The 16754-nt window shown below is 51.3% G+C and overlaps 1 protein-coding gene across 1 annotated transcript in view; it reads right to left on the bottom strand.

Annotated features, from left to right (window-relative positions):
• LOC126299008 (ras-GEF domain-containing family member 1B-like) overlaps positions 1 to 16754 on the bottom strand; it is a 2459283-nt gene that overhangs the window by 673900 nt on the left and 1768629 nt on the right. The gene's annotated exons all lie outside the window — the stretch shown is intronic.

Genomic DNA, 16754 nt, shown 5'->3' on the forward strand with positions numbered 1-16754 from the left:
CCCACGTTTCCTCTTCCAGTGCATTTATAATTTAGAGCTCTTATCAGGAGTCTTTCTCCACCCATCCTGTCTACACTTTCCTCACATTTTCGCTATCTTCCTTCATTCTTTCCATGTGGATTATATAGCCCAAAATTTTCCTTGCATCCTCATTCTTTTTACGCCCTTCCTGTGTACATCCTTCCGCTCTTCGCAGAAACCTCACTTCTTAAGCGTTGTTCTTCTCTTTTGGCGTCTTCTTTTTACCCACGTTTCACTTCCACAACGAAGGATTGGTATGGTTTTCACCACAGTGAATAAATGCAGCTTTCAGCAACAGTGTCTTTCGTCTTATGATCTCCAGAAGACTGTTACCACTCATGCGTGATTAACTGGCATTTACTTATAACAAACGGTACCAAGAGTGATGCGTCTATGATAAACTTATATGCCATTTTCATGAGAACTAAATACGTCGAAATGGAGTATGGAGTCTCCAGCGTTCTTCATTTATCGACTGTGTGAAGATATTGCTAAATATAAGGTACAATTTTTCACTTTTGTCTTTCTTTTTTCTGCTTCATTTGCTCTGTACGTATATCTTTGATTGTCTCGAATATTTTTGTCTTGTTTTGTTCTGTAATACGAAAAGTAACTTTCTTCTGCTTTATTACTATTGCTACAAGAATCTCTATTTAAGTACGCAAAATCGTCAGTGAACGTTTAATTTTTTTTAATACTCATGTGCAATGCGGTGTGTAAAACCAAACGTAATATTCAGCACTGACATATAAATTGTGATGCGAGTGCGAAAGCGATAGTTGCAGTTGGACAGTGAAGCCAGTCACAAGGTATGCAGAGTCGTGGCGTACGCGCGTTTGTGTTGTGTAATTGTGTTGGGCAGAATCACATTAAAATTCATGGGCGCGTTCTTATTTTTCGGTCACAGCGTAAACTAAATGTCAACGTGGATGTTATGGAACAAAACATTAGACTGTGTGAGGGCTGTGGGTTACGTGGAGTACTACAAACAGCACGATTCGTGATTATCATAATCAGTACCGAAGTGTTTTGCGCGTAACTGAGGTGCACAAACTAACGTACTTACAATTCATTACCTGGAATGCAACTTAATGAGCTGCTGCGCGCGCTACAACATCGACTGTCGCCGTGGAGGCCTGCATACTGATTGTGACGTGTGGCACTCTTTTCGCCAGAACTGTAAATTCTTGAGAGTTATCGCTGAAAGTGTACTGATTGTAATATCGTGATCAGTCGATGGGGTTGAATACGGTACTGTTTTAAAACTGTGCTCGCAACGTTAGAATCAGGAGTAGGTGTATATGGAACTTCGTAATCACGCACATGCGAAACTGGATCTACACAACAGCGACTAAGTCCGACCGACCTGTTACCACAGAAACGCAAAGGAGGATAATGTCATTGCATGTTGGGGCCTATGCCAATCAAAAGTATACATCTATAGCAATTTCATAACTAATGGAGTCATACGAATTACGCCGCCAGCACCAAAGAGCTGCTGCTGATGTCACGCAGCAGCGTCTACAAAAAGATAAGCTGCTACGCCAGTCACTCTCTCCCTGAAAAGGCTCAAAGATATTCGCGCGTAGTTTTAAATGCAATTTCTTTTTCTTTCGTGAAAAACTTTTCTTCATATATGCTTCCTTAGGAAACAAATGTAATTTCTGTGAAGCGTATTATAGCCTGCGTTGAGAATGTTGACCTGCCTCAAAAATTAATTAGTACTGTTTCTTACCCCCTTCTCCTCTTTTTCATTGTACGAGTAGATGTTATTGCACGTTTATCTATGTACTGTTTTGGAGGGTGGGCTTTCATGTAAGTGGACAGTACTTTTCTCGGGAGCACTTACGTGCTTGTTGTGGCAAGTGTTATCCCACATAAAGTGCGGGGTCCGCCTCTAAATTCTGAGCACCGACCTAACACATGTCGGCGACTCGCCCGCCATTGGTAAAAGGCACGCTTTGGGTGGGAATTTCGAATCTGACAGCTGTCGAGTACGTAAAATGTGTTCATATTCAATAACAAGTCTCACTGGGACTTTCTCATTAAGTGTGAGTTTATTTGACTTTTTTGTTATACATGATGACACAGAGAAACGGGAACATTTCCAAAATGCAATAAAACTAGATGTGATTAAGGAAAGAAATTGGATTCGTAGTAAATGAAACCTTACAGCCTTGCCATTTACGGAACATTGATGGCATTTATCATTTGTAAGAAATTGCGTCCTTTAGATGGCGTCCTCCTGTACGAATACGTTCGTGAAACCTGCTGTTGAGATTCCTCATTGAGCGCTGCAGCATCTCAGTTGGGCTTCTGTGAACTGCATTCCAAATTTTACGTTTTAACTCATTAATGGTTCTTGATCGAGCCGTGTAGACTTTGCTCTTGAGGTAGCCTCATAAGAAAAAAATCACAAACGGATAAATCTGGCGATGTAGGGAGCTAGGGAATGTTGCCGAATCGTGAGACCACACGGTTGCCAAACAATTCTCGTACATAGGTAATTGATTGCTGTGCACTGTGTGATGTCGCTCCGTCCTGTTGCAACCAGGCTTCTTGAACGTCTGGGAAGTTGTTCTACGCAGGTGTAATCAAAGTTCGTAACATCTCCACGTACGATCGGCATTGACAGTTATTGTGTTTCCCTGTTCATTTGCGAAACTATACGTTCCGATAATTTCATGTAATATAACACCACACCATACTGTTACTTTACTATCGTGTAAAGGGCGCTCATGAACGTCATTAGGACTAGTGTTTGCCCAGTAACGGTAGTTCTATTTATTGACATAACCTGTGAGATGAAAATGTACCTCATATGACATCCACAACTTGTTTAGAAACTCATAGTCATTGTTTATTTTTTTTCCATTTGTTGACAGAATCCTAATCGTAATCGGTAATCGTTGTCCTTCAATTGTTGCACCATCTTCAGTTTGTACGGATGAAATAACGCTCTCCCGCAACACTCCAACCACTGATGCTTGCTTACGAATTGAACGCCGTGGGCTCCGTAAGACATTCTCGCGTGTTCGCTAGAGAACGTGAACTTCTTGCTCGTCGTCCTGTCGGTTTCTTCTTGAGGGCAGATCCAGTCTCTTCAAAGCTCAAAATGGTTCAAATGGCTCTGAGCACTATGGGACTTAATATCTGTGGTCATCAGTCCCCTAGAACTTAGAACTACTTAAACCTAACTAACCTAACGACATCACACAACACCCAGTCATCACGAGGCAGTGAAAATCCCTGACCCCATTGGGAATCGAACCCGGGAACCCGGGCGCGGGAAGCGAGAAAACTACCGCTCTTCGAAGTTGTTAATCCAACATTTTTGCGTGTTTCGACGGTACGGCATCATGACGTCCTAAATTATAAAAACGTCCAAACTCCCTCTGCGCCGCTACCAAACTACCATATCTTTTATAAAACATTTTTATGGCTAACGCACACTATTGTCCGTACAACTGATCCATGGTTACTGAAATGGCGGACTGTTCACTCGCTGTCACGAACCCGCAGTGGTTGCCACTACTCATTTCAAAATTTATTTACGGGAGTTTTCGTGTTATATGTTCTTTTGGAGTTGGTTTAAGTTTGTGAAGCAATACACATTTCTTATGAGTTAAATAATCGAAGTTCACGGCCGACATTACGCAAAGTAGATCTCTAAGAACCATTTTCTTCACAACTGCTACCAAGTTTCGTGTTAGTATCGGGTGCTTCGAAAGACACGTGATTTTGAGGTCACTTCCCAGTAAGAACCGGCTAAAAGTAGCTCCTCTCCAGCCTCCATCACACGCGGAAGGATCGACAGACTCCCCCTGGCAGTGACTGGCAGCCCACTAGAGTAAACCCCCGTGTGGCGTCACCCACGGTATCGAACGCTCCTACAACAATGCGTGCGGTGTGCTGTGTTGCGCCGGGCCGTAATCCAGCTACAAAAGGCGGCCAGGTGCTACGGCTGAGCGGGAGGCCGGCGTTCTCTCGATACCGCCGCGCCAGCACTCGTAATCCGATTACGAGCCGCGGATCTTAACGACAGTGCTGGGGAAACACGCCCATCACTCGGCGTATTTCGACAAAAACACATCGCGTATCGCGCAAACGTCGAATTTGGGACATGCGAGTCAAGTAAAGACGTCGATTCAGTTTCAACGAGAGGCCTAACACTTAATTCATTCTCGCCTTCCTGGGACACACGAAGCTGTTACATATAGCAGATGTACGTCTCCCTATCCACTTCTCCGTTGGGGTTAATAATGGATTTTACACGTCACGGTTACATAAACTGCAAGCATAATGGAAAGAAGAAGGATTTTCTTTTCAGATATCCTACGTCCCTCGTTATACTTAAGTAAACAGTGTAAGTAGGCTGTTCAGGTTTTAATGTTGGTAACGCCACGTAGCGCTCTGTATGAAAATCACTGACTGTGCTGTGTGCAGTCTGTGGCTGGTTGGCATAGTAGGAATATTCGCCATTGTAGTGTTGGGCAGCTGGATGTGAACAGCGCGTAGCGTTGCGCAGTTGGAGGTGAGCTGGCAGCAGTGGTGGATGTGGGGAGAGAGATGGCAGAAATGTGAGATCGGGCGATCTGGACGTGTGTCCATCAGAAAGAGTAAATTTGTAATATTGGATATCATGAACTGATATATATATGATGAGTTTGGAACATTATTAAGGTAAATACATTGTTAGTTCTCTATCAATATCTTTCATTTGCTAACTATGCCTATCAGTAGTTACTGCCTTCAATAGTTTGAATCTTTTATTTAGCTGGCAGTATTGGCACTCGCTGTATCGCAGTAGTTCGAATAACAAAGATTTTTGTGGGGTTAGTGATTCATGAAAGGTATAGGTTATTCTTAGTCAGGGCCATTCTTTCGTAGGGATTTTTGAAAGTCAGATTGCGTTGCGCTAAAAATATTGTGGATCAGTTTAGTGTTGATCAGAATAGGTAAACAGCGAAATGTCTGTGTACGTTCAGTTCTGCTCAGCTGTTTGAAAATCAAATAATTTAAGAGGTTTATCAGTACAGTCATTCATAAATTTTTCTGAGGGACGTTTCAACAGTATAGCACTAACATGCCTGGAAATGTTCAATGATCTCTGAACAAACTGTAGTTACTTAACATGTACACTTAAGCGCCAAAGAAACTGGTACAGGCATGAGTATTCAAATACAGAGATATGTAAACAGGTAGAATACGGCACTGCGGTCGGCAACGCCTGAACACTAGTGTCGGGAGCAGTTGTCAGACCGGTATTTCTGCCACAATGGCAGGTTATCAAACTTTAAGTGAGTTTGAACGTGGTGTTATAGTCGGCGCACGAGCGATGGAACACAACACCTCCGAGGTAGCGATGAAGTTAAGATTTTCCCGTACAAACGTTTCACTAGTGTACATTAACATCATGAATCAGGTAAAACAGCAAATCGATACCGCTGCGGCAGGAAAAAGACCCTGCAAGAACGGGACCAAAGACGACTGAAGCCAATCGTTCAACGTGACAGAAGTGCAACCCTTCCGCAAATTGCTGCTTATTTCAGTGCTGCGCCATCAACAAGTGTCAGTATGTGAAACATTCAACGAAATATCATCGATATGTGCTTTCGGAGCCGAAGGCCTACTCGTTTACCCCTGATGACTGCACGACACAAAGCTTTAAGCCTCGCCTGGGCCCGTCACCATCGACATTGGACTGTTGATAACTAGAAACATGTTGCCTGGTCGGACGAGTCTCGTCTGAAATTGTATCGATCGGATGGACGTGTACGGATATAGACACAACCTAATCAATCCATGGACGCTGCATGTCAGCAGGGGACTGTTCAAGTTGGTAGAGGCCCTTGGTGTGGGACGTGTGCAGTTGGAGTGATATGGGATTCCTGATACGTCTACATGCGACTCTGACAGGTGAGACGTATGTAAGCATAATGTCTGATCACCTGCATCCACTCATGTCCATGGTACATTTCGACGGACTTGGGCAATTCCAGCAGGACAATGCGATACCCCACACGTCCAGAATTGCTACAGAGTGGCTCCAGGAACAGTCTTCTGAGTTTAATCGCTTTCGCTGGCCACCAGACTCCCCAGAAATGAACATTATTGAGCATATCTGGGATGTTTTGCAACGTGCTGTTCAGAAGACATCTCCACTCCCTCTTACTGTAACGGATTTATGGAGAGCCCTGTCAGTTCCCTCAAAAGCTACTTCAGACATTAGTCGAGTCCATGCCACGTCGTGTTGCGGCACTTCTGCGTGCTCGCGAGGGCCCTACAGGATATTAGGCAGCTGTACAGCTTCTTTGGCTCTTCACTGTATAATTCACTTTAGTTGTAACCGCAGAATCATTACTCTTTTTAGTTCCACATTTCATTTAAAAGAGTACCCGTACAAACCAGAAACACCGTTTTAGAACATCACCAGTCATGCTAAAAAGAAAATAAAAATCTTCGTATTTCAGATTGTGTTGCTGGGACCCAAAGGTCTATCGTCAACGAGACGGAAACAGCAAACAAACTAAATGTACATACGAGTATAGTAACAATTAGTGAGACTCTAGTTAATTTAGAAAGAACACACATTCTGCTAAATCAGTCGAAACGTAGTAACTTTGTAGTACAAGCACCAAATACAGCCTTACAGGAAGATGGTTGGCAGCGTTGCCAGCAGTATATAGCTTTTTCCAACCAGATTGAGAGTAAAATAGACTAAAAAAAGCCTTAGAAGAACTAGATTCTAAATTTTTATCAGAAGCATAGAAATGACAATGAGATACAGCCTACGTAAATGACATATTTTTCACTAAACGTAGTTAAACTGGATAAGAATGTCGTCTTCATCATTATCGCCTTCGTCTTCATGGTCTCGGTTTATATGCTTCAGTTGTGCCAATTGTTCTGAGAACTGACTCAGAACATATGTAATTATGGCAGCACAGATTCTTTCTGCGAAGATCTGCACGAATCCCTAATATCGCGTTTACCATATCTGTACGTATTCGATTCCTTATCTTAGTTCTGACGAGATTCAACTGGCTGAATATTCTTTCTACCTCCCCGTTCGACCAAGGAAGTACGAGCCTTGATAATACAGATACTGCAAGTTCTTTAAAAAGATTTTCACCACTGAAAACCTCACATCAGAAATCGACAGAATTGTTAACGTTATCCTATTGGACGACGGTCAATTTTTGCCATTGTAATTCAATTGCTGTAATTGTATCATTATCCAAGTGAGAGTATCTAACACGGGAGTTCTTTTACCAGTACAAGAGCCTTTGAAACTGCAAGAAGAGATAATTTCCTCAATACTTCAATATTATCAGGCAGTCTTTGCTGTAATTGTTAGGCAAGTGAAGAAACAAATTTTACACATCTTTCTCTAATATTTTTTTCTTCACCTTCGGTTATTTTGTTTCCAATTTCTGAATTTTTTTTCAGACTAGTATCCAAGATACGGCTTTGGATCTAGGTGATTTTGGAAATCATTGTCACGATATTTTCTCTGAACTGGATACGTGGGAATGACAACTTGCTTAAGAAGAGATTGAATAAGAATTACGAGGACATCTAATGACTTGTATGGGTCCACACCATTAGACTCGAATTCCTCGATGACTGGCTGAAGACTGGAAATTATAGGTTTCAAAACTAGCAACTGTACAATAAAGTTCGTCACTGAACATCGAATAGAGCAGTCCCGCTGTGTAGCATTTTTCGCTTTGCCTAACAATTTCAATATAAGTTTTTACTCGAGCCACTGACCAATTATTCTACATACCGCTGGTTCAATAGATAACCATCTCGTGTCACAAGCACGGGAGATCTTCAGTGGTTCCTCCCCATCATTTAGGACTGAGAAAATCTGGTGGTACGCCTAAAAGAGCTGTCGTGAAGTAGATGGAGAGAACCAGTTGTATGTTTCCCTAATCAAAAAGTTCGAATTTCTTGGAAGACATTCTGCAGTTGCTGCAGAGGTCGCCAACTGAATGAGACACACACCAAATGCGGAGTCTCCCTTTTTGCATAGACTCCGTTATTAATACCGACCATCACACTAGCATTATCTGTTCTCATTCACTGCAGTTTTCTTTTAATCTAAATTAACTTCTTTTAACGGCTCTTTAATAATAGCTGATACAATAGACGCAGCATTGGATTCTTCGAGTTCGACTAGTGTAAGAAATGAAGAAACAGTCTTGTGAGACGATTTACTATGATAAATGATAGCAACTGCTGGAAGTTTAGTGACATCGATATCATTCGATTCATCAAATAAAATACTGTACCTGCTGTAAGGGATCCCACGAACATAGATGCTGGTATCCGACGGCCAGGTCGATAGTAGGCAGGAGTCGATTGTCGAGTGCTGCAGGAGGCAGTGAGACGAGTGTCCAGCGCGGAGTAGCAGTGGAGTGTGTGGAGCGGGCCCACGTGCTGGAGAGGCGGCCAAGAATGGTGGTCGAGTGGGCTGCAGACGGTGAAATTCACCGCAGTGTGACGAGCGGGTTCACCCTCACTAATACCGATTGTCGAGTGCTGCAGGAGGCAGTGAGACGAGTGTGGAGCGCGGAGTAGCAGTGGAGTGTGTGGAGCGGGCCCACGTGCTGGAGAGGCGGCCAAGAATGGTGGTCGAGTGGGCTGCAGACGGTGAAATTCACCGCAGTGTGACGAGCGGGTTCACCCTCACTAATACCGGTTCGCGAGTGCTGCAGGAGGCAGTGAGACGAGTGTGGAGTGCGGAGTAGCACTGGAGTGTGTGGAGCGGGCCCACGTGCTGGAGAGGCGGCCAAGAATGGTGGTCGAGTGGGCTGCAGACGGTGAAATTCACCGCAGTGTGACGAGCGGGTTCACCCTCACTAATACCGATTGTCGAGTGCTGCAGGAGGCAGTGAGACGAGTGTGGAGTGCGGAGTAGCACTGGAGTGTGTGGAGCGGGCCCACGTGCTGGAGAGGCGGCCAAGAATGGTGGTCGAGTGGGCTGCAGACGGTGAAATTCACCGCAGTGTGACGAGCGGGTTCACCCTCACTAATACCGATTGTCGAGTGCTGCAGGAAGCAGTGAGACGAGTGTGGAGTGCGGAGTAGCACTGGAGTGTGTGGAGCGGGCCCACGTGCTGTAGAGGCGCCCAAGAATGGTTTTCGAGTGGGCTGCAGACGGTGAAATTCACCGCAGTGTGACGAGCGGGTTCACCCTCACTAATACCGATTGTCGAGTGCTGCAGGAGGTAGTGAGACGAGTGTCCAGCGCGGAGTAGCAGTGGAGTGTGTGGAGCGGGCCCACGTGCTGGAGAGGCGGCCAAGAATGGTGGTCGAGTGGGCTGCAGACGGTGAAATTCACCGCAGTGTGACGAGCGGGTTCACCCTCACTAATACCGGTTCGCGAGTGCTGCAGGAGGCAGTGAGACGAGTGTGGAGTGCAGAGTAGCACTGGAGTGTGTGGAGCGGGCCCACGTGCTGGAGAGGCGGCCAAGAATGGTGGTCGAGTGGGCTGCAGACGGTGAAATTCACCGCAGTGTGACGAGCGGGTTCACCCTCACTAATACCGATTGTCGAGTGCTGCAGGAGGCAGTGAGACGAGTGTGGAGTGCGGAGTAGCACTGGAGTGTGTGGAGCGGGCCCACGTGCTGGAGAGGCGGCCAAGAATGGTGGTCGAGTGGGCTGCAGACGGTGAAATTCACCGCAGTGTGACGAGCGGGTTCACCCTCACTAATACCGGTTCGCGAGTGCTGCAGGAGGCAGTGAGACGAGTGTGGAGTGCGGAGTAGCACTGGAGTGTGTGGAGCGGGCCCACGTGCTGGAGAGGCGGCCAAGAATGGTGGTCGAGAGGGCTGCAGACGGTGAAATTCACCGCAGTGTGACGAGCGGGTTCACCCTCACTAATACCGATTGTCGAGTGCTGCAGGAGGCAGTGAGACGAGTGTGGAGTGCGGAGTAGCACTGGAGTGTGTGGAGCGGGCCCACGTGCTGGAGAGGCGGCCAAGAATGGTGGTCGAGTGGGCTGCAGACGGTGAAATTCACCGCAGTGTGACGAGCGGGTTCACCCTCACTAATACCGGTTCGCGAGTGCTGCAGGAGGCAGTGAGACGAGTGTGGAGTGCGGAGTAGCACTGGAGTGTGTGGAGCGGGCCCAAGTGCTGGAGAGGCGGCCAAGAATGGTGGTCGAGTAGGCTGCAGACGGTGAAATTCACCGCAGTGTGACGAGCGGGTTCACCCTCACTAATACCGATTGTCGAGTGCTGCAGGAGGCAGTGAGACGAGTGTGGAGTGCGGAGTAGCACTGGAGTGTGTGGAGCGGGCCCACGTGCTGGAGAGGCGGCCAAGAATGGTGGTTGAGTGGGCTGCAGACGGTGAAATTCACCGCAGTGTGACGAGCGGGTTCACCCTCACTAATACCGGTTCGCGAGTGCTGCAGGAGGCAGTGAGACGAGTGTCCAGCGCGGAGTAGCAGTGGAGTGTGTGGAGCGGGCCCACGTGCTGGAGAGGCGGCCAAGAATGGTGGTCGAGTGGGCTGCAGACGGTGAAATTCACCGCAGTGTGACGAGCGGGTTCACCCTCACTAATACCGGTTCGCGAGTGCTGCAGGAGGCAGTGAGACGAGTGTCCAGCGCGGAGTAGCACTGGAGTGTGTGGAGCGGGCCCACGTGCTGGAGAGGCGGCCAAGAATGGTGGTCGAGTGGGCTGCAGACGGTGAAATTCACCGCAGTGTGACGAGCGGGTTCACCCTCACTAATACCGATTGTCGAGTGCTGCAGGAGGCAGTGAGACGAGTGTGGAGTGCGGAGTAGCACTGGAGTGTGTGGAGCGGGCCCACGTGCTGGAGAGGCGGCCAAGAATGGTGGTCGAGTGGGCTGCAGACGGTGAAATTCACCGCAGTGTGACGAGCGGGTTCACCCTCACTAATACCGGTTCGCGAGTGCTGCAGGAGGAAGAGAGACGAGTGTGGAGTGCGGAGTAGCACTGGAGTGTGTGGAGCGGGCCCACGTGCTGGAGAGGCGGCCAAGAATGGTGGTCGAGTGGGCTGCAGACGGTGAAATTCACCGCAGTGTGACGAGCGGGTTCACCCTCACTAATACCGATTGTCGAGTGCTGCAGGAGGCAGTGAGACGAGTGTGGAGTGCGGAGTAGCACTGGAGTGTGTGGAGCGGGCCCACGTGCTGGAGAGGCGGCCAAGAATGGTGGTCGAGTGGGCTGCAGACGGTGAAATTCACCGCAGTGTGACGAGCGGGTTCACCCTCACTAATACCGGTTCGCGAGTGCTGCAGGAGGCAGTGAGACGAGTGTCCAGCGCGGAGTAGCACTGGAGTGTGTGGAGCGGGCCCACGTGCTGGAGAGGCGGCCAAGAATGGTGGTCGAGTGGGCTGCAGACGGTGAAATTCACCGCAGTGTGACGAGCGGGTTCACCCTCACTAATACCGGTTCGCGAGTGCTGCAGGAGGCAGTGAGACGAGTGTGGAGTGCGGAGTAGCACTGGAGTGTGTGGAGCGGGCCCACGTGCTGGAGAGGCGGCCAAGAATGGTGGTCGAGTGGGCTGCAGACGGTGAAATTCACCGCAGTGTGACGAGCGGGTTCACCCTCACTAATACCGGTTCGCGAGTGCTGCAGGAGGCAGTGAGACGAGTGTGGAGTGCGGATAGCACTGGAGTGTGTGGAGCGGGCCCACGTGCTGGAGAGGCGGCCAAGAATGGTGGTCGAGTGGGCTGCAGACGGTGAAATTCACCGCAGTGTGACGAGCGGGTTCACCCTCACTAATACCGGTTCGCGAGTGCTGCATGAGGCAGTGAGACGAGTGTGGAGTGCGGAGTAGCACTGGAGTGTGTGGAGCGGGCCCACGTGCTGGAGAGGCGGCCAAGAATGGTGGTCGAGTGGGCTGCAGACGGTGAAATTCACCGCAGTGTGACGAGCGGGTTCACCCTCACTAATACCGATTGTCGAGTGCTGCAGGAGGCAGTGAGACGAGTGTCCAGCGCGGAGTAGCACTGGAGTGTGTGGAGCGGGCCCACGTGCTGGAGAGGCGGCCAAGAATGGTGGTCGAGTGGGCTGCAGACGGTGAAATTCACCGCAGTGTGACGAGCGGGTTCACCCTCACTAATACCGGTTCGCGAGTGCTGCAGGAGGCAGTGAGACGAGTGTCCAGCGCGGAGTAGCACTGGAGTGTGTGGAGCGGGCCCACGTGCTGGAGAGGCGGCCAAGAATGGTGGTCGAGTGGGCTGCAGACGGTGAAATTCACCGCAGTGTGACGAGCGGGTTCACCCTCACTAATACCGATTGTCGAGTGCTGCAGGAGGCAGTGAGACGAGTGTGGAGTGCGGAGTAGCACTGGAGTGTGTGGAGCGGGCCCACGTGCTGGAGAGGCGGCCAAGAATGGTGGTCGAGTGGGCTGCAGACGGTGAAATTCACCGCAGTGTGACGAGCGGGTTCACCCTCACTAATACCGGTTCGCGAGTGCTGCAGGAGGCAGTGAGACGAGTGTCCAGCGCGGAGTAGCACTGGAGTGTGTGGAGCGGGCCCACGTGCTGGAGAGGCGGCCAAGAATGGTGGTCGAGTGGGCTGCAGACGGTGAAATTCACCGCAGTGTGACGAGCGGGTTCACCCTCACTAATACCGATTGTCGAGTGCTGCAGGAGGCAGTGAGACGAGTGTGGAGTGCGGAGTAGCACTGGAGTGTGTGGAGCGGGCCCACGTGCTGGAGAGGCGGCCAAGAATGGTGGTCGAGTGGGCTGCAGACGGTGAAATTCACCGCAGTGTGACGAGCGGGTTCACCCTCACTAATACCGGTTCACGAGTGCTGCAGGAGGCAGTGAGACGAGTGTCCAGCGCGGAGTAGCACTGGAGTGTGTGGAGCGGGCCCACGTGCTGGAGAGGCGGCCAAGAATGGTGGTCGAGTGGGCTGCAGACGATGAAATTCACCGCAGTGTGACGAGCGGGTTCACCCTCACTAATACCGATTGTCGAGTGCTGCAGGAGGCAGTGAGACGAGTGTGGAGTGCGGAGTAGCACTGGAGTGTGTGGAGCGGGCCCACGTGCTGGAGAGGCGGCCAAGAATGGTGGTCGAGTGGGCTGCAGACGGTGAAATTCACCGCAGTGTGACGAGCGGGTTCACCCTCACTAATACCGGTTAGCGAGTGCTGCAGGAGGCAGTGAGACGAGTGTGGAGTGCGGAGTAGCACTGGAGTGTGTGGAGCGGGCCCACGTGCTGGAGAGGCGGCCAAGAATGGTGGTCGAGTGGGCTGCAGACGGTGAAATTCACCGCAGTGTGACGAGCGGGTTCACCCTCACTAATACCGATTGTCGAGTGCTGCAGGAGGCAGTGAGACGAGTGTGGAGTGCGGAGTAGCACTGGAGTGTGTGGAGCGGGCTCACGTGCTGGAGAGGCGGCCAAGAATGGTGGTCGAGTGGGCTGCAGACGGTGAAATTCACCGCAGTGTGACGAGCGGGTTCACCCTCACTAATACCGGTTCGCGAGTGCTGCAGGAGGCAGTGAGACGAGTGTGGAGTGCGGAGTGCGGAGTAGCACTGGAGTGTGTGGAGCGGGCCCACGTGCTGGAGAGGCGGCCAAGAATGGTGGTCGAGTGGGCTGCAGACGGTGAAATTCACCGCAGTGTGACGAGCGGGTTCACCCTCACTAATACCGATTGTCGAGTGCTGCAGGAGGCAGTGAGACGAGTGTGGAGTGCGGAGTAGCACTGGAGTGTGTGGAGTGGGCCCACGTGCTGGAGAGGCGGCCAAGAATGGTGGTCGAGTGGGCTGCAGACGGTGAAATTCACCGCAGTGTGACGAGCGGGTTCACCCTCACTAATACCGGTTCGCGAGTGCTGCAGGAGGCAGTGAGACGAGTGTCCAGCGCGGAGTAGCACTGGAGTGTGTGGAGCGGGCCCACGTGCTGGAGAGGCGGCCAAGAATGGTGGTCGAGTGGGCTGCAGATGGTGAAATTCACCGCAGTGTGACGAGCGGGTTCACCCTCACTAATACCGGTTCGCGAGTGCTGCAGGAGGCAGTGAGACGAGTGTGGAGTGCGGAGTAGCACTGGAGTGTGTGGAGCGGGCCCACGTGCTGGAGAGGCGGCCAAGAATGGTGGTCGAGTGGGCTGCAGACGGTGAAATTCACCGCAGTGTGACGAGCGGGTTCACCCTCACTAATACCGGTTCGCGAGTGCTGCAGGAGGCAGTGAGACGAGTGTGGAGTGCGGAGTAGCACTGGAGTGTGTGGAGCGGGCCCACGTGCTGGAGAGGCGGCCAAGAATGGTGGTCGAGTGGGCTGCAGACGGTGAAATTCACCGCAGTGTGACGAGCGGGTTCACCCTCACTAATACCGGTTCGCGAGTGCTGCAGGAGGCAGTGAGACGAGTGTGGAGTGCGGAGTAGCACTGGAGTGTGTGGAGCGGGCCCACGTGCTGGAGAGGCGGCCAAGAATGGTGGTCGAGTGGGCTGCAGACGGTGAAATTCACCGCAGTGTGACGAGCGGGTTCACCCTCACTAATACCGATTGTCGAGTGCTGCAGGAGGCAGTGAGACGAGTGTGGAGTGCGGAGTAGCACTGGAGTGTGTGGAGCGGGCCCACGTGCTGGAGAGGCGGCCAAGAATGGTGGTCGAGTGGGCTGCAGACGGTGAAATTCACCGCAGTGTGACGAGCGGGTTCACCCTCACTAATACCGGTTCGCGAGTGCTGCAGGAGGCAGTGAGACGAGTGTCCAGCGCGGAGTAGCACTGGAGTGTGTGGAGCGGGCCCACGTGCTGGAGAGGCGGCTAAGAATGGTGGTCGAGTGGGCTGCAGACGGTGAAATTCACCGCAGTGTGACGAGCGGGTTCACCCTCACTAATACCGGTTCGCGAGTGCTGCAGGAGGCAGTGAGACGAGTGTCCAGCGCGGAGTAGCACTGGAGTGTGTGGAGCGGGCCCACGTGCTGGAGAGGCGGCCAAGAATGGTGGTCGAGTGGGCTGCAGACGGTGAAATTCACCGCAGTGTGACGAGCGGGTTCACCCTCACTAATACCGGTTCGCGAGTGCTGCAGGAGGCAGTGAGACGAGTGTGGAGTGCGGAGTAGCACTGGAGTGTGTGGAGCGGGCCCACGTGCTGGAGAGGCGGCCAAGAATGGTGGTCGAATGGGCTGCAGACGGTGAAATTCACCGCAGTGTGACGAGCGGGTTCACCCTCACTAATACCAATTGTCGAGTGCTGCAGGAGGCAGTGAGACGAGTGTGGAGTGTGTGGAGCGGGCCCACGTGCTGGAGAGGCGGCCAAGAATGGTGGTCGAGTGGGCTGCAGACGGTGAAATTCACCGCAGTGTGACGAGCGGGTTCACCCTCGCTAATACCGGTTCGCGAGTGCTGCAGGAGGCAGTGAGACGAGTGTCCAGCGCGGAGTAGCACTGGAGTGTGTGGAGCGGGCCCACGTGCTGGAGAGGCGGCCAAGAATGGTGGTCGAGTGGGCTGCAGACGGTGAAATTCACCGCAGTGTGACGAGCGGGTTCACCCTCACTAATACCGATTGTCGAGTGCTGCAGGAGGCAGTGAGACGAGTGTGGAGTGCGGAGTAGCACTGGAGTGTGTGGAGCGGGCCCACGTGCTGGAGAGGCGGCCAAGAATGGTGGTCGAGTGGGCTGCAGACGGTGAAATTCACCGCAGTGTGACGAGCGGGTTCACCCTCACTAATACCGGTTCGCGAGTGCTGCAGGAGGCAGTGAGACGAGTGTCCAGCGCGGAGTAGCACTGGAGTGTGTGGAGCGGGCCCACGTGCTGGAGAGGCGGCCAAGAATGGTGGTCGAGTGGGCTGCAGACGGTGAAATTCACCGCAGTGTGACGAGCGGGTTCACCCTCACTAATACCGATTGTCGAGTGCTGCAGGAGGCAGTGAGACGAGTGTGGAGTGCGGAGTAGCACTGGAGTGTGTGGAGCGGGCCCACGTGCTGGAGAGGCGGCCAAGAATGGTGGTCGAGTGGGCTGCAGACGGTGAAATTCACCGCAGTGTGACGAGCGGGTTCACCCTCACTAATACCGATTGTCGAGTGCTGCAGGAGGCAGTGAGACGAGTGTGGAGTGCGGAGTAGCACTGGAGTGTGTGGAGCGGGCCCACGTGCTGGAGAGGCGGCCAAGAATGGTGGTCGAGTGGGCTGCAGACGGTGAAATTCACCGCAGTGTGACGAGCGGGTTCACCCTCACTAATACCGGTTCGCGAGTGCTGCAGGAGGCAGTGAGACGAGTGTGGAGTGCGGAGTAGCACTGGAGTGTGTGGAGCGGGCCCACGTGCTGGAGAGGCGGCCAAGAATGGTGGTCGAGTGGGCTGCAGACGGTGAAATTCACCGCAGTGTGACGAGCGGGTTCACCCTCACTAATACCGGTTCGCGAGTGATGTGAAACAGGAAGTGACAAGTGCCGAATTACGCGTTTCGCGTCGGCCAGCAACAACCATGGATTGCAGTGAGGATTGTTGAAAATGTTAACCATCAGCATTGCGTGTGACGAAGTACTGAAAATCAGCAACCGATAAAAAGATATAACTATAGTTAGACGTGTAAGGCGAAGGTAGCAACTGTCTCAGAATTTGTGTGTTAGTAGGAAATGTATATCAGTTGCACATCGCAACCTTTATGGTCCTTAGTAATAGACAAACTTTCAATCATTCCACTATTCAGTCTCAGAACAGCCGCACTCGGTTGAAATACCCCCGAAACCACAGCAGAAAAACCGATAGCCCTTCATCCATTAAGCACACGGTCATATAAT

This window comes from Schistocerca gregaria, chromosome 1 (assembly GCF_023897955.1).
Source record: "Schistocerca gregaria isolate iqSchGreg1 chromosome 1, iqSchGreg1.2, whole genome shotgun sequence".
NCBI lineage: Eukaryota > Metazoa > Arthropoda > Insecta > Orthoptera > Acrididae > Schistocerca > Schistocerca gregaria.